General features: G+C 42.4%; 1 protein-coding gene across 1 annotated transcript in view; it reads left to right on the top strand.

Moving 5' to 3' along the window:
• The first annotated feature begins 9,082 nt into the window (after nt 1–9,082).
• Nucleotides 9,083–26,632, top strand: part of LOC129236047 (putative leucine-rich repeat-containing protein DDB_G0290503) — a 165,951-nt gene continuing 148,401 nt past the window's right edge. The window contains exon 1 of the mRNA XM_054870239.1: nt 9,083–9,107. The gene's annotated coding sequence lies outside the window, so the exon portion shown is untranslated. The remainder of the gene's footprint in view (nt 9,108–26,632) is intronic.

Here is a 26,632-nt window from a genome sequence, read left to right as displayed (position 1 = left end):
CATATGTCTTACCCATGTGTAATTGTGTGGTGTATGTTGACAATATCCCTTATCTTTACGGATAAGGTAACAAATTTGGGGTTTATTCTTAACATAAAACTTATCTGAGCTGACCATATAAATAGGGTTGTGGGGAATTTTTATGCTACATTGCGTTAGCTGAGAGTTTCTGCAACATTCACGCCAGAGAAAGCGAGGCGCAAACTATTTCTCCAGCTAATTATGCCTCTCATTACCTACTCTGAGATGGTGTACAGCAAACTTGACTCCACATCCTGCCATAAACTTAATGTGGCATTTAATAATGCCACGTGGTATGTATATGGAATTGGTAGATACGATCATGTCTCTGCCTAGCGATCAAGGTTACTGGGCTGTTGCCTTAACACTTATTTGTCTGCTAGAAATTGCATATTTATGTGCAAACTTACATTATTGAAGTCCTCTACCCGCCTGACAGAGAAGTTGATACTAGTAAGGTCTCGCAGCTACAGCAAATTTATCGTTCCAATATTTACTTTACCTAGCATCATCTAGATTATTTTTCATTAACGCTGTTAAAGTGTGGAACTCATTACCCGACACTGTGCATACTGGACTTAACAGATTTATTTACAGGGTACAAGTCTGTAATTACTTTAAAATGTTTGATTTCGTCATGAACACAATCTCAATTTTTTTGTAAACACATCCCTTGTTACGTCATCCCATCAGTTGATTCGGTCAAATTCGCTGAGAGCCTGTTAATGGTCTAATTTTGGCCAGACCTCTAAAATTTGTTCACCATGAGTGGTAATAAATATCGCCATTTATTGCGTCAAACACAAAAGACTAGAAGAGAGGATAGTAGCTTTGCTTTCCAGTGATTTGAGGTTAATGAAAAAGAATAAATGTACTCAATGATATTCAACAAAATGCAGAAAAAAAAATATAAGAGATAGTCTTCTGGAATGTTCGTCTTCGTACATTCTTTTAATCTGTAACAAATAAAGGTTCTTTGATAGCGTATATCCACCTCTATACCGGAAGGAAATAAGGGTATTTCTGTGAACACGAAAAGAAGATGACTTCACACTTTGAAATTCTTCGAAACGTAACTTTATCTGCAACTTCGTAAACAAGTATGAAAATCAGCTATTTGCTATTGCAGAAGGTAAATATGATAAGAAACATGCGTGGAATATACTAAACTAAAAGGCCGAGTCGTGACGTTGGCCTTAGTGATAAAATTTAAAATGACCTTTTGGCATAGAGCCGGTTCATTTTCATTAGAGGAAAGTCGAATCCCTTTCTGTCGATTTCTCTTTTTTTAGTTCAATTATTGTTGTTGTGTTATTAGCATACATCTTTTCCATTTCACAGCCTAGAGTACCTGCGCAAAAATCTGAAAATTTGGTAGCGGATTTTCGAAATTTCCACGCGTTGTGCGTCCGTGCGATTCTCGATGCCCTATTGTTCAGACAGAACAACAATAAGCAACAGAACGACAGATAACAACACTGTCGACTGACACAAAAGAATTTGCTTTAGTGGAAGTAGCCGATTTTAAAGACCTTTCAAAAGGTGACTGTAAGGTTGCAGACAGAGTGGAAGCTAAGCATGAAGATGAAGACGGTAAACTGTGTGAAGTCTAATCGCTGCGGTGAATTATTTACGTTTCATTTAATTAAAAGTAAAAAATAAACGCGAGTTACTTTTGCAAAATGTATGAATGACCATTTAATTAATTAAAATGAGCTATCTTGGATTAAAAAATACCGCGAGTGGGTTTCTGTCTCATTTTTAAATTGAGTTATCAGGAGTCGCATAGGGGAAAGGTTGGTTTTCTTAAAGTTTGGATTGTACTTTGTACCTTTTCTCTCTCCACCAGCTATCTTTGAAGAATATCAATCAATTACATTTCGTTCGTTTTCCACTATGAACACTCGCGAGTTTGCACGCAACGCAAGCAATTCGTTGTTGTTGTTGTTGTTGTTAACAGCATAGGTAACCCTGTCAGTGTAGTCATATCATCGTTCGTCGTCGTCTGGCTCATCTAGGGGTAGGCCCAGGAAACATGCTGTTTCGACGGGTTGGGTCCAGAGGGAGAGGGGGGTTAGATGAGTCGGTTTGAGGGGGCATGTGAAGAGGTGGTTAGTGTCGTGCGGGGTACCTTCGCATGCCGGACATGTGTTTGGTATGTCGGGGTCGATTCTGGATAAGTAGGAGTTTAACCTGCTACAGTATCCAGAACGTAGTTGTGCCAATGTTACACGGGTCTCACGGGGAAGCTGGAGCTCTTCATCTGCGATGGGAGGTGGTTGGACTCCAATTACGGCATTCACAAGACGGGAGTTTAAGAAGGTGGTAACGGTCTCCCGGTGAATGTCGTTTATAGACTGTCGAAATACTGTCCGGTCCAGTAGTTTACGGTCGGTCTTGTCCTGGATATCGCCAGCGTAGTCAAAGAGGTGTCTCCTGACGTGCCTGGGAGGCGGCTCGGGCTCAAGCAGGTGTCTGCAGGGATGAGACCTGCGGTAACATCCGAGCAGGAACTGCTTGCTGAGCAATTTATTGTGCTCCGCAACTGGGAGCATTTGTGCCTCGTTGTGAAGATGTTGTATAGGTGACATCAGGAGGCACCCGGTCGCTGTCCGAATGGCGGTATTTTGACAGGTCTGTAGCTTAGTCCACTGCGAATCACTAGTTCCAGGCGACCAGACAGGCGCAGCATAGTTGAGAACCGGCCGGCCAATTGCCTTAAATGTCGAAAGCAACAGTTCTTTGTCTTTGCCCCAAGTGCTGCCGGCCAGCGATTTGAGGACCTTGTTGCGATTTTGGACTTTAGTGGCAATTGCGGTTGTATGCGCAGAGAAGGAGAGCAAGCTGTCAAAGGTTACACCCAAAATTTTGGGGTTATTCACAGTCGGAATTGGTGTGTCGTCGACTTTTACCTTAAGGGGCAGCTTGACCTCCTTTGTCCAGGTGGTGAAAAGGGTCGCCGTGGACTTGGTGGGGGAAAGTTGTAGATTCCTCGCAGTGAAAAAGCGAGAAAGGTCGGTGAGGTAGACGTTCACTTTGGAACACAGGCCATCGATGTCATTGCCCGACGCCATTATCGAGCAGTCGTCAGCGTATGAGATCAGGGAAACTCCCGCTGGTGGTTGGGGGAGCTTCGAGATGTAGAAGTTAAAAAGCAAGGGTGAAAGGACACCACCCTGCGGTACGCCTTGCTTAATCTTCCTCTGCTTTGACATTTGATCTCGAAAAATCACTGACGAGTGCCGACCGCTCAGGTAGTTCGCGGACCACCTCTTCAGCCCTGGCGGGAGTGTCGACTGATAAATGTCATCTAGTAGCGTGGAGTGGCTGACTGTGTCGAAAGCCTTTTTCAAGTCCAACGCTACTAGGACAGTCCTCTCGCAGGGGCGGTTTTGGTTAAGCCCGCGATTTATCTGGGCGTTTATGGCGGTGAGTGCAGTGGTGGTGCTGTGCACTCGTCGGAAACCGTGCTGATGTGGGGCTGGGGCCAGGTGTTTCGTAAAGAGTGGGAGTAGGAGGGCTTCAAGTGTCTTCACTACTGGGGAAAGGAGAGTTATCGGCCGATAAGACTCCCCTTGGTTGGCGGGTTTCCCAGGTTTCAGTAGTGGGACCACTCTCCCTGCTTTCCACTTTTCAGGGATGATGAGAGTGGCCATGGACAGATTGAAAACCCTTGTGAGAAATCCTACTCCCAGGGGTCCCAGATGCTTCAGCATCAGCGTGTTTAAGCCGTCAGGGCCAATGGCTTTCGATGATTTCGAACTCTTGATGGCCCCCTGAACCTCATCGCTGGAGAAAGTAAGTGGCGCACTGTTGTTCTTCAGTTTGTGCAGCCTTCTGGTAGCACGACGCTTGGTTCTGTCGCCCGGAGGATGCAATATAAAAAGCCGGCTAAAGTAGCTCGCGCATCGCTTCGGGTCCGACGAAGTGCAACCGTTGAAGGTGATGGCCACCTTGTCGTTGTGCTTCGTCGGGTTTGACAGAGACCTAACGGTGGACCAGAGCTTACTCACCCCAGAGGTGAGGTTGCAGGTCTTCAGGTGCTCAACCCATTTGGTCCGCTTATGCTGGTTTACCAGTTGCCGGATCTCCAAATTGAGATCCCTTATGCGGGGATCCCCGGGATCGGCCTGGCGTGGGTGGTCACGCTCGTTCGCTAAACTGGCTGCTTCGGCTGGGAAATGAGGACGAATGTCCTTATAACTTCCAGCAGGGATGAAGCGAGCCGCAGCAGCTGTGAGCACCTTGCGGAATGCGCGTTCGCCTACGCGCACATCAGTGGGGATGGGAAGAGCGGCGAAGGTGTCCTCAGTAAATTCCGTGAAGCCGGCCCAATTAGCTTTTTTAAAGTTAAAATAGGACCGGTGATTCGCGGAAACGAAATCGGCAGGTCTCTCGATCGAGACGATAATGGGCAAGTGGTCTGATGCAAGCGATAGCATAGGTCGCCACGTTATGCTATTTATCAGACCAGCGCTAGCAATTGTTAGGTCAGGCGAGCTGCTGCAATTGCCCACTACCCTGGTGGGGGCGTCGTCGTTCACTGTGCTGAATGTCGAGTCGTCTATCTGCTCTGCCAGTTGCTGTCCCCTACGATCATTTGGCAGGCTTGAATGCCAAAGATCGTGATGCGCATTAAAGTCACCTACAACCAATCGGTTTTCACCTCTGAGGAGCGCACCTATATCAGGGTGATATCCTGCCGGGCAGCAGGTGACAGGGGGTATATATATGTTAAATATTTCGAGCTCGGAATCGCCTGACCGGACAGCTATACCTTGACATTCTAAGGTGCTGTCCCTGGGGTCGATTCCTTCATCGATAAGACGATACTGCACAGTGTGGTGGACTATAAACGCTAGGCCACCACCATTGTCTCGCTCGCGATCACGTCTGTGCACGTTATAGCCATCCCTGGTGATCAGAGATGACCTAGCGTGCAGCTTTGTTTCTTGGACCGCAGCTATCTTGATACTGTGCCGGTTCATAAAGTCGACTATCTCGTCGACCTTGCTCATAAGTCCGTTGCAGTTTAGTTGGAGAAGCTTGAAGCTTCTCGGCGAGGTCAGTGTAATCCGGGGGGTGAGGGACGCGTGGTGTTGTCTGCGTTGGGCCTGCTGCGCAATCCACTGTGGCTGTTGCGGCCTGATGGTGATGGGCGGCCGCGCCTCCGGGGGCGGTTGTGGGTGCAGAGCTCTGCAGCAGGGGGCAACGTAGGCAGTTGTCCACTCACGGGTGGTGCGCAGGCCGGAACATCTCCGAAAATGGCACCAGCCATTGCAGGAATTGCACTGGACTGTTACCAGATTCCGAGGTATTACGGCCTGACACACGGAACAGACTGTGCGGGGGACCAGGAGCTGCTGGTTTGTCCCCGCACTGGGGTTGGAGCTGGAAGGAAGGGGAGGGGTTGAGGGGGAGTTGTGTTGCTCCGATAGGCTCCTCACCGTGGAGGTGTTTGTGGTGGTGGCGGTTGGTGGTGCCGGCCTATCAGGGGGTGTGTTAGCCGTGGAGGCATTTGTCGCCTGCTGGCGGGAGCAACACTTGGCCACATACCGTGTGGACCACTCCCTATGTGACTTAAGACCCGAGCAGGTCTTAAGGTGGCTCCACCCGTTGCACTTGTTGCACCTAACCGAGGTTGAGTTCGGGTGAAGCCGTTTGTGGCAGACGCAGCAGTAGAATACTTCTGGCCCAGGGTTGGATTCGATTCCAGCTCTGAGGAGAAGTATTTGGAGCAGGATTGCTGCGGGAGTTTGCTCCTGTGACGTAAGGCGGGGGATGATATGGGTTACACTAGACAGGGCTAGTATACTGGGGCGGCAGCCCTTGGTCGGGAAAAACCCGAGTCATTCCGGTACGTAGAACCGGCTGCCATGGGAATGGCAAGCAATTCGTCTACTACTTCGCTTCCACTCTAACTATTGGCACTGCCATGAGAGCCAAAAAAATATTCAAGTAATTTCTGTGCACCGTTCGCCTTGGTTGGTAGTTTTAGTTTCGTCTTGAACTCAGAAAAGTATGGATAAACTTATATATGATAGTAACTCCGTCAAAGAAGATTAGGTCGATAACAACAGCTAATGAGAAGGTGCTTGGAGTGTTCAGAGGAAATAATATGTGAAAGTTTTATGTTGTTTAAACTTTGCAGAGGCCGTTGCTGGTTAAGTGAGGTTATAAATGCTTTAGTGCTGAAATTATTCGAGGCAGTACCTGTCTGTCGTGGAAGTCCCTTTCTACTTTTGATAAATCAAGTGAAAAAGTACTTGACCGAATCTGGTAATTCTATTTGAAGTCAGTTGGACCGAGCGAAAAAAGCGGCTAGCGAGCATAGTTTAAATTGATAAAAAAGGTTGAAGACGCATTAGCACATTCTTCTTCCTAATTGGCGCGATAATCGCTTACGATATTTTGGCCGAGCTTAACAAAGCGCACCAGTCGTTTTTTTCTCGTGCAAACCAGCGTCAGTTGGAAACACTAAGTGAAGTCCTTTTCCACCTGATCTTTCCAACGCAGAAAAGGACTTCCTCTTCCTATGTCGTCGTAAAGCGCATACAGCTCATATTACTCCATCGCCAGCGATACTCGCCGTCGCTAACGTGCAAAGGTTCAAAAATCTTCCGCAGAATCTTTCTCTCAAACACTGCAAGGGACGCCTCATCGGGTGTTGTATCGTCCAAGCTTCTGCGCACATTGCTTTTGGAATATTCAGGTACCTCTTTTTTACGAAATTTATTGTCATTCCTGAACAGGGAGACACTTAATTAGTGTCTAGCGCCGTTTTGATACCTCAATCCTCTGCTGTTTTGTTGGTTGAGTTTTCAAGATTTCTATTTCCTAAATAAACTTCACTTAAAAAAATAAACTTCACAAAAACTAAACTTATGAGAACACAAACAACAAACAAATCTCTTGAACTTACTACCAACGAAACCGCCATCATTATCGAAGATGTGAATGAGTTCTGTTACCTCCGTAGCCAAATTACAGTAGATGGTTGCGCTCGTATTTGTAAAGCACGAACTGCGTTTCACAAGCTAAGCAGACTGTGGCGATCTCGCACTCTGTCACTAAAAATAAAACTTAAAATCTTCAATACCAGCGTAAAATCGGTTCTCCTATCTGGTTATGAGACCTGGCTTGTGTCTAACCACATAAGTCGACGTTTTCAAAGGTTTGTCAATAAATACCTCCGAATTATATGTCGTATCTATTGGCCGTGAACAAACTTCAATATATACCTTCTCCTGCTTATTAAAAGCTGAACAATTAATTCCGAAATAAAAAGACGTAAACGGAATTGAATTGGACTGGAATACTCTCCGTAGAGACGATGATAATGTTGCCAAAATGGTCTTCAATGATATTCGCAAGGAAGTCAACGCAGATATCGCCTATGTCAAACTAGGATGCGCACAGTCTCCCACGAGAGTCCTTCCACCACTAGCTGGAACTTGGAAGTCAAACACATAGCGCCTGACAAAAAGCGTTGGAGAAAATTTGTTTCCGCCCTATGTTTCGACTAGGAGCGAAATATGTTAATATGTATGATCATGTTTTTCTTGAATAGTTTTTTATTTTCAATTGAGAATGAGCTATAATTTATCAAGGAAGGCTGTATCTAAGCAGTTAGTTAATCACGCCATGCTTTCCTGAACATTTGTTTTTTGTCGGGACAACTAGCAAGTACAGCACTCAGACGACATTAAGTCCGTTGTACTGCACTCAGGTTCCCTTTTTAATTATCTTTAAATCTAACCGACCTGCGAAGAAATCTGAGTAGATCTTATGGTGCCAAGGAGCCAAGGTGGTCGCTTCTTAACACATCAGTGCCAAAGACCTCAAGCCAAATTCGAGCTAAGGCTAGGCATAGAAAGTGGTTCGCCGCCTCATCCTCCTCTCCAAATGCTGGGCAGAGTGCACTATTTGAGATGCCTACCTTGTGGCCCCTCATCAGTCCAACCAGCTGTCTGCAGTTCCTTCTGCTTAATCACAGGAGGATCTGCGACATTCCCATGGAAGCCGGTTCTACGTTACCGGAATGACTCGGGGTTTTCCCGATCAAGGGCTGCCGCCACAGTAAACTAGCCCTGTCTAGTGTACCGTACCCTACAGTCGGTCGGACATGACAGTTAACATCAGTTTTGTCCATCTGCAGTTTCTCGCCGTGCCAAGCTTGCTAACCGTAGCTTGGTTGGCTCCTAAAGGAAGTGGCACAATGGGCTCCAGGCCAAAGAAGTTGGTCTCATTACTCGCGATACCCTCGTGTCCCAGGACCCATATTAGCATCAGGATATTATGTCTACCGACATAGTTCAGCCTGGATTTACAGCACTCAAGTACCCTTGAAGTGGTTGGAGGGATATCTAGGGCCATGAGCGCAGCTTTGCTGTCGCTGCGGGCACATATGTACATATCTGCCTCTCTGCCTGCTTTCCAAAAATAAGTTCATTGCCTCTTGAATGGCATGCACCTCCGCTTGAAACACAGATGCGTGCATTCCTAGAGCAAAGTGTAGTCGCTGGACTCCACGTAAACACCAGAGACCGACCGTGCTCGGTCCTGAAGCCATCCGTGAAAATGCGAAAACAGCATTTGAAGTGCTCATTTTTAGCGTTTGACCACAATTGAGTCTCTGGAAGCACTACACTCTATCTCTTTTCAAGTAGGACTTCTAATGGCATGGAGTCAAGGGGCATGGATAAGATTGTCGGATTGAAGTCCATGCCTTTTCTGTTCCCCAATGCCGGACAGCGGCCATACCAATTCGTTTGTCTACTTGCAACGCTGTAATATAGTAATAGTGAGACTTGTTTTGCCTTAGTTCGGCGGAAGCGCACTTCTACTGGCTCCGCTTCAGTTGAGCTTAAGGAGAATCCGAGCCATGCAAGCTCATCCAGCTTCTCATTACACTCGCTGTTCCCATGATGTGGAATCCATACTGGAGTGTTTACGTAATTTAGTTGACATCTTTATTTATTTAAGACTAGATTATCATATTTAAATATCTTTTTATAGCATCACTAAAAAATATTTTTATTCCTTTTCATTTCAGGTAAGCAACATAAGCATTTTGAAAATAATTCGTAAGTAAAAACTAAACGCATTCGTTTTTCATTTGAATACTTTTTTTTAATATCTGTAGACCAAAAGTTATAAATGCCATTACACTTTGGATAACTCACGAACTCATATGACTATCCACACTGCCTACTAAAAGTGGTGTGTACTACTTTTTTTTTATTGAAGATAGTTGCACTTGACCTGGAAGAGCGCTTATGCCGTTGGTTTATAGCTTTTAGGTGACGAAATTAGTTGGGCACAAAAAAAAAAAGAAAAGAAAAAACTAGTTGCTAGAATAGAGCAAAACAGAAGGAGTTAGATATAAATAAAAGGGAAGTTCTACACAGAACTTGTTGTTGGCGAGATACGTTTATAGTGGAATAGTAGATAGAGCTACCGGTTTGAGGCTTGTGGGTTATTTGCTTACTTTTTGCGCGCGCTTTGCGGCCGAAGAAGGTTGTAAAAACTCATAGCACTTCATATATGCATACACACACACACACACCTGCAAAGTTTTCTTATAGAAAATTTGTTTAGCACCTTTTTGTTTTCTTGTAAACTTAAGTGCTTGGGGCACTGGTTGGCTTTGACTGCGTTCAACAATAACAGCAGGCAGAGAAAGTCAAAGTGACAGCCGCAGTGATGAGTGAAGAGTGTGTGAAAAGTGGCCAACAAAGCGTTGTCACTGCTGTCGGTCGATCACTTCCCTCTAGGCTTGTCATTTGTCAGTTTTCATAATAAACAGTTGTTTCTTTCTTTCGAATATCTATAAATATACAGCAACATTAATTGTTTATTGTTTGCTCCAATGGCATGTGAAAGGGCGGCTACAGAAAATGATTGAAATGAAAGGAATTTTTCAGCAAAGAAATTTGAAAACAACGATGTGCGGTAAGAAATGTTGTAGCCACAAAGTCACAACCCAAAATTCATTTTTTTCGTGAATATTCCATTTTCTCGACTATTTTTGAAAATGCCACGCTAAACTTTATTAGTTGACAAGCGAGTTGTGTAGTTATTTGACAATTGAACAGAGTTGTCAAATTTAACAAATGCGCACACATACATACATGGATACACGCACGCACAAATGTAAATGTACTCGAATCTTTTGGAACACTCGCCTTCTAACCGCAAATTAGTGCACAGCTGCATTTGTCTTCTGGCCGCGGTGGCGGTGGCAGTGGCAGCAAACCGAACTTGTTGGCTGCTTACATCACTATTTTGTTGTTGTTGCTGTTGCTATATGGCATGCTGCTAGGTCTCCACGTTTGTCAATGCAAATTTATGTGACAAGTTGCTGCGGCCGCGGCGGTCATAGCCGGCATTGGCCCGGGGTTTTTGAGGTTCAATACTCGATTTTGCCTGGTCAGCGCCGCCGCATGGCCCGACTTGACTTGGCTCTTGGCTTGGCTAGGCAGTTGTTTTGTCTCTGATTCAAATCGAGTGAACAGCGTGTGAAACAGTTAGCAGATATTCCGATACATACATACGTGCGTGTGGTTTGCTTCGCTTCGGCAAAGTGGTTCCACGGGTTGTCCACCGCTTGGCGTTTTGGCATTTCGTAATCGACGCACGCATAAGCTTCGATTGAAAATCCGTAATGCGTAATGCGGCTGTGAATTTTCCACGCAATCGCACGAAATGCACTAAAACCGCAAATACCCATGCGCCTATGCGAATGCATCGGCAGTGCGGTGTGTGCGTGCTATTAAGACGCGTTCCCGTTGTGCGCATGCGTGCCGCCGCGCACTCTTGCAGTTTATTCAAATTAGTTGATTACCATTAATGGCAATAAAGTGAGTATAAAGTTGAAATCAAATTTGAAAAAAATGCTGTTTTTTTCTGTTTGAAAAATTAGGCTGCTGCAAACCAAATAGAGCAACAATAACAAGATCAACACATTTGCGGTGGCCACAAGCCAAGTTGCGCTATAAAAGCGTTGACAAGCGACGCCGTGGGAGTCTGTGCCGTTAGCGTCACCAACGCCGCTGCTTTGTATTCTTTGTCGACGTCGCTCACTGCGCCTGCGTTGGTCTGGCAGTCCGTGTGTCCGTAGTTGGGGTTGTGTCACCGTTGCGATCTTGATTTTGTTGTTGTTGTTGCTATTGAGCGGTTGCATTGTTACACTTTTCATGCACCGCCGTGTTGTTGTTGTTGTTGTTATTGCAGCCACTGTGACTTAATATATGCAAAGTAGTCTGATTGGAGTCTGATGCGATTAGCGCGAGTGGTTTGGTTGGTTGCATGCACGCGGGCGCGATTATGTCAGTTGTTTCAGTTGTCAAACTGTTAGCTCAGGGAAATTTTGTAACACCAACCAACAAGCGCAACTACACAGGCAAACAAATGTATTTTAGTTATACACAAATACATCGACTTGAAAGTTAATCACCACAGCGGCTAGACAAATTACTTTTGGCCGATGACAGCAGCTGAAGTAAAAATATTTATTAGACGTACAGGCGTACATTGTCTTTTATGCCGCTTAAACTGCTAACTGGCATCTAAAGATCAATTCCCACCTTTGTGGCATGCATCATATTTTAAATAAATCTCGGCTTATACACCCCCTCAACTGCCGCTCTTTCTTGGTCACAAAGCCAAACTGACAATCACCTCTGCGTCTAATTGTTCCGCGATTGCCTCTACCTGCAGAAATAGACAAAATTACATATGTACATACATACATACATAAATACAGGGTCCATACAGGTTCGAACGTCTTGTTTACTGGTCTTACCTCGCAGCTGCCACAGTTCGTCCCTTTGACAAATGTTTAGTAGAAAATCTGCGGTTTACAAAAATGAGTTCGATTCACTGTAGAACCGTGCAAAAATAATTAAAATCCACTACAGAAATGATGGCTCTGTGAAACCGGTATTTGGAACGGCATATTCTTCAATGCTTTAGCGGTTCAACAGAGCTCGCAAGGCAAGCGAGAAATGTTAGTCAACTGGCTCGTTACAAGACATAAATTCTTCCTGGCCGTACAATTGAAAATATCGCTGCTGTAAGGGAAAACATTGAAAAAGATAGAAACTTGTCATTTCAAAGCGGTTCACAGCGATTTGGCAACAGCCGTATGACGAATTTCGCTTAAGGATTTGGCCCATACCCAACCTCAAATAATAGAAAACGTTTTTTCTAATAGCGGTCGCCCCAATGGCCAACCTCCGAGTGTATTTCTGCCATGAACGGCATGAAACTGTAGGTCCCTCCATTTGTAGAAGCACATCAAGATGCATGTCATAAATAGGAGAAGGAGCTCGCGCCAGAAGTGTACGTGCCAATTATTTATTTATTTTTATATTTTTATTTGGCCCATAAGTCTCACAAATTATAAGTACATTCCGTGTCAGTATTTCATATTCTAAGAGTGGTGCTATAAATTTTCTTATTTTAATTTTTTTTCATTTATTTTCTTTTTGGTGGGTGAGGAAGGGTTTAAGGGCGTCGAGTGGCGTGGATACTAAAACAATCCCACTCCCTTTAATAAACTCAAGGTAGAGCTGAGTTGGGCCGAGCCTATGTGCTTTTCTTTCGGCCGCAATTAGCTCAGATGTCTCATCCCATTTCACGCTATAGCTTCACATTCGAGAACAAGATGAGCTGGAGTCACCGGGGACTGGTCCCTTTAATAAACCCAAGGTTGAGTTGAGTTGGACTGAGCCTTTGTGCTTTTCTTTCGGCCGCATACGGCTCAGATGTCTCATCCCAATTTGCGCTATAGCATCACATTCGAGAAGAAGATGTGCTGGAGTCTCCGGGGCCTGGTCGAAGAAACAACAGGAGTCAGTGGAACATACCCCAGTCCTGTGCAGATGGCTACGTAATCTGCAGTGACCTGTGACAATGCCCGCTTGCATGTTCAGTTTGTTCTTAGGAAGAGTCATTGCCTGAACCTGCTTTGGTTATACCCTACCGGTGAGGACTTCACCTGGCGTAGCTCCATAATTTGGAGCCAGGAAACGTCCTTTAGTCTTCGCTCTTCACTTCTAAGAAGAAGGAAAATAATATATTAAGAAATCTTTACGTTCTTCTCGTGTCAACGGTTTTGTACCAAATTTATGGAAGAGCGAATTTTCCTATGCAAATTCAATTGTAATTTTCAAATCGTTGACGGTACGGAAAAATATTAAAAAAAAAATGGGTGACGAAGTTTTTAAGTCTTATAATAAATTTGGGTGTATCATCAAGAAGCGAAATTTTTTCGGGCCATTCGAACTCTTAACTATGCCTAAGTGCCATTGAAAGCGTCACAGAAAAAGAAAAATGACAACTATAGGCATACGGTCTCGGTAGTCTAGTCTGTAAGTGCACTAGCCTGCCATCCCAAAGGTTGTGGATTCGAATACCACATAAAGCACGGTTCTCTAACTTTTCCAAATATACCTACTTTCCCTGTTTCTGAAAAAAAAATTCCCCAATTCCGTTCCTCAACCCCAAAAACTTGTCCTTTCCATTCCGCACAATAGTCTGGGTATTATTTGCATTGTGGCTGCTAAAACAAGCAAAACAAAAAAAAAACCAACACAGTTACACATTGCATCCAGTGGCGCCAGCAAGGAGAAGCGGGCAATCGCAATAATAGCGCAGACACACCAAATTTAGCGAAGTCCTCAATCATCTGTGCGATCCTTCTGTCCGAAAAATGTGAGGCACAGATGGCGTTCCAAGCAGTAAGAAGGCGTGATTTCTAAGCGACGACAGGTGGGCATTCCCATTACTATCAGAAATCAAAATAGATTAAAGAAACCAACGCAAGACTGAGTCTTGTCGGGGCCCTATGCTCGCGAGAGGAGTGAACAAGGAAAAAAAATAGGCGTACATGAGGGAAATAGTTGGAAACTATCACTTATCCAATTGTAAGCCCTCTGCTATGTATGTTGTTTTTTGCCTGCCGCGGAGTCTTGAGCACAACGGTTTGTAGTCGAACAGAAGTCTTTGTGGCCGACCGATATCCATGCGGATGATGTGACTTGCCCATCTGATGCGTTATGACTGGATAAATCTTACAATAACTTCGGCGTTGCAGGTACTTAGCAGCTCCCTATTGTGCCTGATTCTGTGCTCGCCATCTTCTTCACGTATTGGGCCAAATACTTTACGCAATATTTTGCGCTCAATATATCAATAAACGCAAACACGGAGATTTAATTTATTAAAGAAATTCGAACAGGAAAGGCCCTGTATTTGCACATACATAACAACTATTTTTAACAGTAATTACACAGTTTACGAGTATGTTGCACGGTACTCACATACACACAGGTGGTATGCAATTTTATGCAAATACCTTTCGCGATTTTATGCTAGACTTAATTATAATAATAATAAAATTAAAAAAAAAAAAATGGTTCGCCTCCTTGAAAACAAAGTGCGTGGAAAGAAATAAATATGTAAACCTTCATATTTACTCAAATGCGCATAAATACTTAGGTATGTATGTATGTTTGTATGCATTTGAAGTGCGGTATTTATTTTTATTTTACGGCGTCGCGAAAGTGACTGTTTCCTTTCAATTTCAGTTGAATTTTTAGCGTTATTTCCATTTGCCATAATCTCTGTAATTTCCTTTCAAATTCAAAGTGAAAATACCGTTCATAATAACGTGGAAGTGTATGGGAAAAAGTATGTTACATACTTACATGAGTTGTCAAGGGGAAGAAGTTGTACATACATACTTATGCAAATAACTCTCTGCTGCAATACAGGAATTTATTCAAAGGAAGCTGAGAGCTTTTGTTTGAAATTCTTTCCTTTTGTTAAAAGCTATGAGATATACAAGTAAATGTGGCATAAATTCCATTTATTTCCATCTCCAAATACATTACTCTAGTGGGAGCTTCAAGTGCTAAAGAGTTTTTAAAAAATTGGAAAAAGAGAGTATGAAACTTAGTTTTGATTTCTAATGGGCAAAAATATGTTACCAGAATTTCGTTATCGATTTAGTTTGTTTAGAAATATATTGAATTAAAAATATTATTTAAGCCTATACGACTTTAGTAACTAAATTCGCATGTCTTGCTCTTCTGGATCTTATTTAATAACGAGGAGCAGCTCAGTAGTTATCGATGGGCTTGTTTCGCAACAGTTTATTGCCATCTCTGGTGCGCCTCAGAGTTGGTTGGTTGGTTGGTTAGTTCAAGTGGCGATTCTTCCAGAATCCAACTAGCGCTTCTGCATCATTTTGTTGCCACATCCTCGTTACCAACTTGTTTACCAGTTATTTACAGCATGACTATATCCGGTCTGTGCGGTTCAGGAACCTTATCAGGTTGTTGACATCAGGTTGTTTCCTTTTTCTCCGGCTGTGTACAACTATAACAATATGTATTGTGAGGGATACCCATTTTGGCAGCTTGTTTTCTGATAGACTAAAAGCCAGTTATGACAGCCGTTAGTCGTAGGTGTACCGTCGTTTCATATTTATCAATGTCGACGATTGCTTAAGGTTGTACGTGGGCCATAACGTTCTGCTAATTTTGCATTTCGCCTGGTCTCTCCATCTACAGTCCGCGATTCGGAGGTATTTTAGGGAAATTGCACTCTTGACTGTACCTAATGGTGTGAATACCGATTCTGCAAGATCGTTATTCATGGCAGATCCCCTTCTTGATAGTTCATCTGCTTTTTCGTTACTTTCAATGCACCGATGTCCCGGGACCCAGATTAAGGTAACTTTACAGGTTTTGATTGAAAAGTAATGAGCCTTCCCGCGCGGAGCGTCTGCCAAGCGATCAACCGAATCGGCTGGTGGGGGAAAATGATCGTTGGACCTTCCCCTTCCACTAGAAACCGGTCCCAGTTCGCTGGCAAAAGCGGTGCAGTCAACATCGCTCCGCGCGTGAAATCTGTTTTAAAAGTGTGTTAGGATTTTGCAGTGGCGAAAATGCAGCGATCGTTGGAGCAACGTTACTCGATCAAATTTTGCGTAAAGCTAAACAAAACGAGTACCGAAACCATTTGGCTACTCAAGGAGGCTTACGGGGACCAATCTCTGTCCAGTGCCCAGGTAAAACGGCACACGAGCCAGTCGCCACGACCCAAGAAGGCGCGCATGTCGAAATTCAAGGCCAAAACCATGCTGATCATCTTTTTCGGCCCGACCTCGTCAACAATTGGACCCTTCATCACGACAATGCGCCGGCGCACACCGTCTTCCTCTGCACCTCTGCATTGGCCAAGATGGCGGTTCCGGTGCTTCCCCACCCTCCCTACAGTCCAAACCTGTCCCCTCAGTACTTCCGCCTGAAAGATACTGCAAGCATTAGGGAGACGCACAGATTTTTCAATATTAAGTCTGTGAGAATATATGCCAGCTCCAACACCACAATCCATTTTACTGCCATCTGTATAGTCTGTAGTGTCAGGCTAGTTTCTTTATTCATTTTTTTCGTGCTTTTCCTTCTAGTGACTCTGCCGTCATACAGTCTGAGCTGAATAATTTATTTTCTTGGTGCCCTATGAGTCGTCTCTTTTTTAATATTGAAAAGTGTCATAAAATCACATCTTCTAAGCTTCAAAAACAAGTATAAAGCCAATTGTCGTACGGAGTCCTTGTCTGGTTGAACTCGCTGGAAAGGACGACATCAGTTAAGAAGCTGGAGATGGCTCAAGCGTCTGTCCGCATTGGATCACTCCAACCCTAGCGCTTAACACTATGCTGAATGTGATAACCGTGAAAATTGCAGGGAAAAGGGCCGCTGCACGCGCCGCACACAAATTGGGGAGTTCGGGACATAAGCTAGACTGAAGCTTCGGACACCATAGTATTCTTAAAAACTTTGAGTCCATCCCCATGGTGCTGGGCCCGAGCATTACTTTTTCCATTCATATTCGCTCAAGGGAGGAATGGGGCTCGGCAAACATGTTTACAGATGGCTCGAAGTTTGACGGAAGAGTTGGTTGGGTGCGAGGAGCTCCCCATCAAGCTCAAATTTAAGCTTCCACTCCACTATAGCGTTTTCCAAGCGGAGGTAGCCGCAATTTATGTCTGATTTGTCTCTCGATTGCATCCGAATACTTCGATGTAAGGCTTATTTGGGCTCCCGGTCACTGCAGCATAGAGGGAAACTGCTGGGCTAATGAGCTAGCAGGGTACCCTGGAGACGGTGTCAACGCAAAACGGGGCTCCTTTCTACTTCTAGAAAGATGGGCCTCCCGTCAACTCAGCTAGGGCTGGGCTAATTCCCAAACGTGCAAAATCGCGAGATCCGTTTGGCCTCGGGTAGATTCGGAGCGCTCGAGAGAACTTCTAATGCTAACGAAGATGAAACAAAGCCACAGCTCTCGAATTTGGTAGGCATCCGTACCGAACACTGACCGTTAGATGTCCATGCAAATAAATAAATAACTAAAATATTTGTTTTTTTTTAATTTCTAATTAATTTTTTTTAATATTTTTTAATGAATAAATTCTTATTTTTTATTAACTTAAATTCTTTTTTGTAAATTTAATTTAATTACATTAATTTTCTATTAATTAATAATTAAAAAAATTGTCAAATAAAAGTAATAAATATTTATATTTACCTTTTAAAGTTAATATTTCGTGAAAGTTAATAAATCAGATCTGGTTTTCGAGAACTCGATGGTCGAGCAAAACCATATACAGGGTTGTTAATATTCGACGGACCCATCTGGCAACCCTGTATCTTTTGACAGAGACGTCAGATCGCTTAATGACATATCGCGTTGAAAGCGTCAGTCCAAGCAGATTTTTATCATGGAACAGTACACGCCACGCGAGTGCTCCCAAATTGCTGGAATTTACATTCAACAAAAGAAGTCAATTGTGAAAACTCAACGTGTGTATAAAAAATTACAATAAATAATGTGAAAAGTGCGCCTTCTAAGAACACCATTAAACGTTTGTACGAAAGGTTTTCGACTGCTGACGCTCTTTTTAATCCAAAGAGGCCAAATCAAAACCGACCAAGGCGTCGCCAAGGACATCCCAAAATTGCCGTTCTCAGCAGTTGGGCATTGCTCGGACCACTTTACAACAAATTTTCCGCATTGATTTGCATTTATTCCCGTATAAGATTCAATTGACGCAAAGATTGTTGCCTGCGGACAAGCATCGTCGATTGGAATGGGCCCAAAGAGTCATCGAAATCCGTCGGGTCCGTCGAAAATGGGCAACCCGGTAGACATAGAGCAAAACCATTACGGAACCTCTCTCTCTCAACAATGTGCTATAGTTAACAGTTAATTTGCTTTCTAGTTTGTATTATTCAAATTATTTCACATCTTGACAATCGATAGTTCATAGGCTTAGGATACCTAATACGCATGTCATAAGCATCCCAGTGGTGAATTGAATTGATTGCCGATGCTTAAAATGCCTGCCGTTATTTAATGTAATTTTCGAAAATAAAATTGGTTTTTTAGTAGTCAAATCACATACATAACTTCGCTAATGTCCGTACAAGTTTCATGGTAATCTGCCCGAAGCGTCGACCTGCCTCTCTACAATTTTATTGCCGTTTGCATTAAAGTCCAACCGCTCGCTCAACGATTTGCAGACTCAAAGTCACCACATTGTGGCGCATTTATGCTTCACTCTAATATTCAACTATGCGCGAGAAGCTACCCGCAGTAACAACAAATCAATAGCCAAGACGCAAGTTCAACAGCGAAGTCTTCCAAAGTGCAACATAATGGCGATGATGGCTAAGATTGTTGCAGCGCTGACCGTGCGACTGTGCGCCGTGCGATTTTGCCAAAACATTTTGCTTTATTGCTGCTGAACAAGTGTAGATATACAATATTTAATGGATATGCATGAATGTGCGTGTAGTTGTGTCGCATATGATATGCAATGCTTCGTTGTGGCACATTTCTGCGCAGATTTATTGACATTGCACGAAGAAATTGCATCAGCGTTGATTATTTTCTTCCCACTTGCATGGCGTTTATGGCTGTTGTTGTTCCTCGTTTTCTTGCTTTGTGCTTTGCTTTGTAAATTTTGCCTTTATATGCATCTCCATACTTCGCAAGTCCATTGGCGCAACACAAAATGGGCGAAAAGTAAAAGTTGCAATGGATGGTTGCAGATTGTAAATGCGAAATTTTTTATCTATATATAGAAGTGTGTATGTATGTATGTATGTATGCATCATAACATTACTTGCTGCTTTGATTTGTATACTTCGTCGTAGGCTTGTAATTAAATATAATTGTTGAGGTGACTGATGCACGGGTTCAAAAGTTAGTTAGAAGAAATGGCAATAAAAAAATTGTAATGGTTAATGGAGTTGTAATAAAGAAAGAAATAAGTCAAAGGCTAGAATCCATTCATTGCGTTCACGGTACAAATTTTATGTTTGAAATTGAAAGTTAAAATGAATATGGGATGTCAATCCGAAGACGCTCGCCTTTGTTGATATTCAAAAATCCCGATACTAGTCCACTAAAACTCCGTAATTGTTGAGTATATTTTTTTTAGTAGCATTTCCATCACAAAATTCCGAAACCTTCAAGTTTGGCTATTAATGAATATTAGCCTTAGAAAAATCTGTATAGATTGCAACCATTTGAAAACCCCTTTGAAATGTATCCAAACGATAATAAAATGAAATGGGGTTTGTCAGTCTGAACCAGCTATACAGTACCTAGAGGCGAAATTCCTTGGGGTCGGTTGTCGCTTATTACAAGGGTAGATTGGTGGAATCTGCCCTGCATACAATTGTGAAAGAGATTGAGGAATCTTTTCTTCAGAAGGTGTTTGCGGTGGGCGCCTTCCTTGACATTGAGGGGGCTTTTAATAACTTCCTCCCGGAGGTAATTACTAGGTCTCTGGGTAAACTGAGGGTCGAAACCGACCTTAGAAGATTTATCTACAAAATGCTTAGCGACAGAACAGTCGCGGCAGAGTGGGTCGGCATCTCCATCCACCGGCAGATGAGGAGGGGCACTCCGCAAGGTGGTGTTCTCTCACAATTTCTCTGGGTTGTTGTTGTGAATGACTTGCTGGGGGAGCTGGTGAGAGGGAGCTGCAGGGTAATTGTTTACGAGGATGACGTGACACTAATTGTTAGAGGAAAATTTGTGGCTACTTTGTACAATTTGTAAAATTTGATGCAGGGCTATCTGAACGTAGATGGGCAACGGATTGCGGTCTGTCGGTGAGTCCTCTTAAGACGGAACTCGTCCTATTTTCCAGTAAATATAAAATACCCAAAGGCCAACTTCACTAGGGGGTGCTCCTCTGATGCTTTCTGACAAGGTGAAGTAGCTAGGTATTATCCTTGACAGTAAGCTTACATGGAAGCACAATATTAAGGAAAGAGTGAGGAAGGCAACAATCGCCTTGTATGGGTGCAAGCGCACAATTGGCAAAAGATGGGGCCTCTTGCCTAGAGTTGTTTTTTGGCTATATAATACCATTTTAAAGTCTATCTTGTTATATGGAGTCATAGTCTGGAGGAGCTCACTAGAGAGGACGACATTGATGAAGAAGCTGGAGAGAGTTCAGAAGTCGGCACTCTTTGGAATCGGTGGGGCGCTTCGAACGACTCCTACTCTGACCCCCAACGCAATGTTAAATGTGGTACCCGTAGGCATCGCAGGCGGAATTGCCGCTGCACGTACCGCAATCAGATTGGGGGCTTCGGGCTATAGGCTCAACCTCACTTATGGGCACTCAAGCATCCTTAGAAACTTTGAGTTCATCACCCTGTCAACGGATTAATGCATACCCTCGCTTAGAACAACCGGAACTTTCTCCACTCATATTCCATCAAGACAAGAGTGGACGGGGGCTACACTTGGAGACAGGGCCTGCGAACTTGTTCACGGATGGATCGATGTTGGAAGGAAAGGTTGGAGGAGACTTACAGTTAAGAAAGTAAATATTTACTCCGGCAATAAGGGCCCTCGGGTCAGTGACGGTGCATTCGAAACTGGTCAGGAAATGCCTGGCCTCATTTGCGACTGCTTCCGAATTCTTTGACATAAGCCTCATCTCGGTTCCTGGTCTCAGCGACATTGCGGGAAACTGTAAGGCGGATGACTTGGCCAGACAAGGGACATGTGAGGTGATTTCCTTGCAAAGCAAGAGAATTGGGATCCTCCTGACTACTTGCGGTCTGCTCCGGGAAAGATGGGCTTCGCGCCAACTCAGCGAGCTTTTGGCAAGTACACAAACTTGTAAGCTCGCGAAATCCTTCTGGCCACGTGTGGATCGGTGGCGCTCAGGCGAGCTTCTGAGGTTGACAAAATATCAACTCTCGAATCTCGTGGGTTTTCTCAAGGGACACTATGCGCGAGGAATGCATGCTGTGGGACTTGGAATAATCTCGAGTCCTTTTTGCGTTGGATGTATGGAGGGTGAGGTGGAATCATCTCAGCACCTTCTCCTCAGCTGCCCTGCTCTGGCCGGGTTAAGGTCCAGGCATCTTGTCTCTTACTTCTTTGCTACGATTGCTGATAAAGCTGGCGTTAACAAAGCGGTTGACGCAAATGCAGCACAGTAATCGTTCATAATCCACACATTCTAAATCCATCCTTCTAAATATCCCACCACCACCTCTCATCGCCCTCTCCTTTCATCCCATCGGTTTTTTCTTTCACCTCAACTCCTTCATAATGGTATCGTATGACAAAGGACGAATCCGTTTATCGTCGTCAAAGTGTGCTCATTCTTTCGACAACCATTCCAACCTAACATAACCTAGAGATTATATAATTGACTTCCGCATGACCTTCAAGAAGTCAGCACAATTAGCGCCGTAGTTACAAAAGCTCTACCAAGGTTCCTGCCGAGCATTGGAGGAACCCAAGGTGCTAAACGGAGCCTTCTATCTACTAGGGCAGACTCCATCCTGTTATATGCCGCCCCCATTTGGTCCCTTCTGACAGTTTTATCCTCCCCTTGAAATACAATAGTTAGCCTGAATATTGACGAACGATTCGACACAGGTGAATAGAAGAAAGCTTGAGATAAAGAATTCGATAATTATCAAATGCCGATCTAATTTGCATTCTAAAATTTAAGGAGGAGAAAGTGTTGTTTTATTGGCTGGCAAAGCTGACTTGGCAAAGTTGATTTGCCTATTGAAAGTTTATACATCTGAATCAAAAACACCAGCTACACACATGCGTCTTTAGTCACCTACAAACATCTTTTTTTCGAATATCTACTTGTTTAATATTAAAAGTAGTTCTTGTGTCTGGTGTCACCTGATCAACGTCGCCAATATGTAATAACTTCTAAATGCCATTCATATTTTTTTTGGCACAACTTTGCCTATAGTTTTACTTTTATTTCACTTCTATGTCTTACTTCTTTGTTTGTTTGTTTGCACAAGACAAAATTTGTGGCGCGTTAACGCGGCTACGATGACGAGGCCGTCAGGTTCTTTTAACACCTTTGATTCTGCATTCGCCGCCGACAGCTTTTACATTTCAATTCACTGAAATTCAGTTTTTTTTATGCTTGCATTCATCGTAAGTCGCCGCGTCGGTAGCTGTCATTACGGTTTTTGTTACATTTTTTATTTGTCTACGCATGCAAATATACCGGTATTCAAAATTTTAGTCAGTCTACTGTGAATTCGGTTGGCAACGCGTTGGCGCAACCAATAGAGGAGAGCAACATTATTTGTTCACTATGAAGAATCACTCAAATTGTCCATTTACGGCAGTTCAGCGTACGAAGAAGCGCCACTAATGACCAACCGATTTCCAATACGCCAACACTTGCAATTTCCTATGGGGGAACTATAAAACTTTCGTAATAATACGCACGCGTGAGTTTCCAAAATATACCAACACACACACAAGTAGACGGGCATATAAGTACACATATTTGTATGTTATTCAAATAATTTTGTTTGTTTTACATTCATTAATTACTTATTTCCGCTGCCGCTTTTATAAATAAAATTTTAATTTTAATTTCGCTGCACTCTATTTTTGGTTTGCCTATGTCTGTCCACTGCTGATGATGATTAGCTGCGCGCCAATCTGGTATTGCAACATTTAACAGGATAAGCCATTGAATTGTGAGATGGTTTTTTGAGGCTTTGCGCAGTGGTTGCGCAGTGCGTGAGCGCACATATTCACGCTTTGTAGTTTTACATTTCATTTACGATTTGTTTGACCATTGTTTATAATTGATTTCTTTCTACTTTTATTTGATTTTTCTTTAAAATAAATTTGGGTGCGGTTTCGTCAAAGTAATGGCTGATAAACGCGCGTACAACCTTTTTTCGATATCGCTGCGCGAAAATCTGTATCTGTACGTTCAGGTGTACAAGGAGTGCCCTTTGGCCACTGGCTGGTTGATGTGAAGTGCAGTGAAGTGGCTTTCTATGCAGCTATATGGCATGCCATGAATCTATACGAGTATGCAAATTGTTGACTTTGAACATTTTATGTGTTTAATTGTGGCTTGATTGCACATTTGTAGCTCGAAGAAAGAGTAAAATCCAAATATGACTGTTGGCTGAGTTCATGCAAATAGTAAAACTGTAATAGTTTGCTCTTAATTGCTGCTCGATTGTATGTCAATGCGTCGAGTGCGAGTGGCTTGGCAAACATCCAGTTATGCAAAACGAATGCAAATTGATTTAAAGTGCAAAGTGTTAATTCAATTACAGTGGGACGGCGATAAAAGTATAAAATTTTTAATAAACAAAAAATAGATTTACTAACTCCTCTTTTATTATGCAGCGGCGAAGAAAACTACAGTGGATTTTATACAGTTTTCTCAACAAGTACACTAAGCGAAATAGAACAAATGCTGTTGTAGTGGAAAAGAGAAAAAGGTTCTAGACTGGAAAACTTCTGCCGGCTATAACACAGGGCAGCTGGTTACAATTTAGGCAAATTAAGGGGTTAGGGGTAGTCAGAGGCACGGAAAAAGGATGATTTTCAATAATTTTTCTTTTGCTAGGCAGTTGCTTTATTTTACAAAAATAAAAACATAGCGTTAATACATCCTGTTTCGACTTGACGTAAGCAAAATTTCAAAAAAAAAACAAACAAAAATTAATAATTGTAAAAGTTATATAAGTGTGAAGCCCGTTTCTCCAGAAGTCCCTTGCGTTGATCATCACAAATCCTTGGAGATTCAACTAAAATCAATCAGACAAGGGAAATCAGTTTTATTAATAGATAATCTTGTTCCTGATCGAAGCTTTTTTTCAAAATTAAAAATATGACGACCTCAGGAAATATTTTTCAGATTTTCGAGAAAAAAACCGACCATTAATTAAAAAAAAAATCGAAATTAAAAAAAAATCGTTCGAACAGCTACGAGTATTTTATGTTTTTCAAAAGCAGTATAAATTTTATTGAAATCTGCCAAGCGGTTTTTAAATTACAGTGAACACCAGTTCTAAAAACATAGTTTTGAGAAGAACGCATTTAAAGTTTTGCTATCGATTCTGGAGCGCCCGAGCGCCCTTTGTTAATTGCTGCAAAAGTATTTGTCAGATTCACTTCAAATTTTCACAAAATATTTTTAAGATATTGTACTTGAAGAAAATGCTAAACAAATCATTTTTCTTTTGAAAATTCTGACTTCTCCCAACCCTTTAAAATCAATATCAAGAATTTAGATTTATAAAAAGTAAATAAATAGACTTCGAACTCTACGAAATGTGCCTGGAGAATATACCACCTACAGTTTTTCTTGAATTTTTCGTTTCTCCTAATCCAGTTATTTTACTTTTAATTTTCAACTTAAATGAAATTTGATATGCACTTTCTATATATGCACTTTCTGTCAGCTGTTCGTGAAACCTGATAATTTTTATTGGTTTTGTGTGTTTTTACTATTTTGAATATTTTTCTCTTTGAGGGAGATCAAAGAGAAATACGCCAAAAATTCGCTCTAAAACTAAAGGAACAAATCTAATTCTGCTCAAAAAACCTTGCAAGCAAATGCATGGAAGGGGTATTGAGAGAGCAAAATGACATTTCATTATGAGGGAACGTGGTGAATTTCATCTTGCGCCCCTTGAAAAAAAATTCCTGCGTTTTGTACATCGTGAAAAGGATTTTAGAGGCTGACCGTTATTCGGCTCTGGGCGAATTTGACAGATGTACTGACGTCATTCGCTAAAGCTAGGTAGAATCCAATGTTCCCCTAAAAAAAAATTTTTTTTCATCATACCTAACGAGCAAACCTAGTATCTGTCATCCTTGCGTTTTGTATATCTTTTTTTAATATTTTTCCTCTAGAGTAAATGCTGCAAAATTCTCAGAAATTCAATTACTTAGTAACTCATTCGCAAAAAGTACGTGAGCAGAATCTGTGTTTCTGTTTCCCAGTGGTGTTATATAAATTCATATACTTTTTCTATTGAAACGGCGCGACGATGAATAAGAAATGATGGATTAGTGATTTTTGTGATTTATGAGAAAGAAATATTAGAAAATAGATAATAATCATATTTAGGAATTCAACTTGGAGTGTAGTGTGAAGTAGTGGAAAAAAAAATTAGAAATGTGTATACCTAAGGTGCGTTTCATAATTATAAGACGCCCCTAATTTTTCAAAGTATTTTAATTTATAGATTTCAGAGGCAAGTAAAAATTTTACACATCGATTAAAGTACAAAAAGTTATCTGTTTCATTACAGAATTTAAAATTTTTTTTCAATACATAAAGAAAATTTTTAGCAAAAACGTACTTCCAGGCGTGTCAAAACGATAAGGCACATTAAAGTGATCGTTTAACAAAAGTCTACTTTTTTCGAATTTTTTTCCGTCCTCTAGAATATTTTAGTACTCTATGGAAGCACCATTTGCTTTAGCGACACAAAAACACCTTTTTCATCGATTCTGCTAACTTTTTAAGTAAATTTACCTCTACAGAAGCCCACTCTGCCTTAATTGCCGCTTTAAGCTCGTTGGTGTTGTCCAATTGGCGATTGTTGGCGTAAACTCTTTCACTAATATACCCCAAATGTTTTCTAATGGGTTTAGATCCAGAGAACACGCTAGCCAGTCCATAATTTCTATGGACCAATCGGTCTTGTTTCACTGCTCACGTGGATTCGGCCATTGTCTTGCTGAAAAACGAAGGGCACTTCCCGATTATCCTGAAAAAAAGGAGGGAGACTATTTTCCAAAACATTTTTGTCGTCCCCACTATTCATTCGCGGCGATGATATAAACTGTATATCAAGAGTTTCTTTCGATGTAAATGCACCCCAAACCATAACAGAACTTCCACCGAAGTTGCGCTTGGAAAATAAGAGGGGCTCTTGCGCCAAAAAGACTAGCAAAACTGCAGCTTCTTGGAGTGAGCGTTTGCACCAGACACAATTGATGAAGTCTTAAGTCTATGACTGTTAAAATGACGCCAAATAAAAGCTACTCCGGGAGGAAAAAACGAGCTTATGGTAGTTCAAAAATTGTATACCAAAGGTGTCTTATGATTATGAAACGCACCTTCCATGGGTCAAAACCACGGAAATTTAGAGCGAATATAGGTGCGGTAGAAATAAAAAATTGAACTTTATAATTAAATTAATTTTCCACTGTTTTGAATTGGAGTAGGTCGTTGTCGATTTAGTTTATGACC

The sequence above is a fragment of the Anastrepha obliqua genome, chromosome 1 (genome assembly GCF_027943255.1).
Source record: "Anastrepha obliqua isolate idAnaObli1 chromosome 1, idAnaObli1_1.0, whole genome shotgun sequence".
NCBI classification, from domain to species: domain Eukaryota; kingdom Metazoa; phylum Arthropoda; class Insecta; order Diptera; family Tephritidae; genus Anastrepha; species Anastrepha obliqua.
This window is presented reverse-complemented; position numbering and strand designations above follow the sequence as displayed.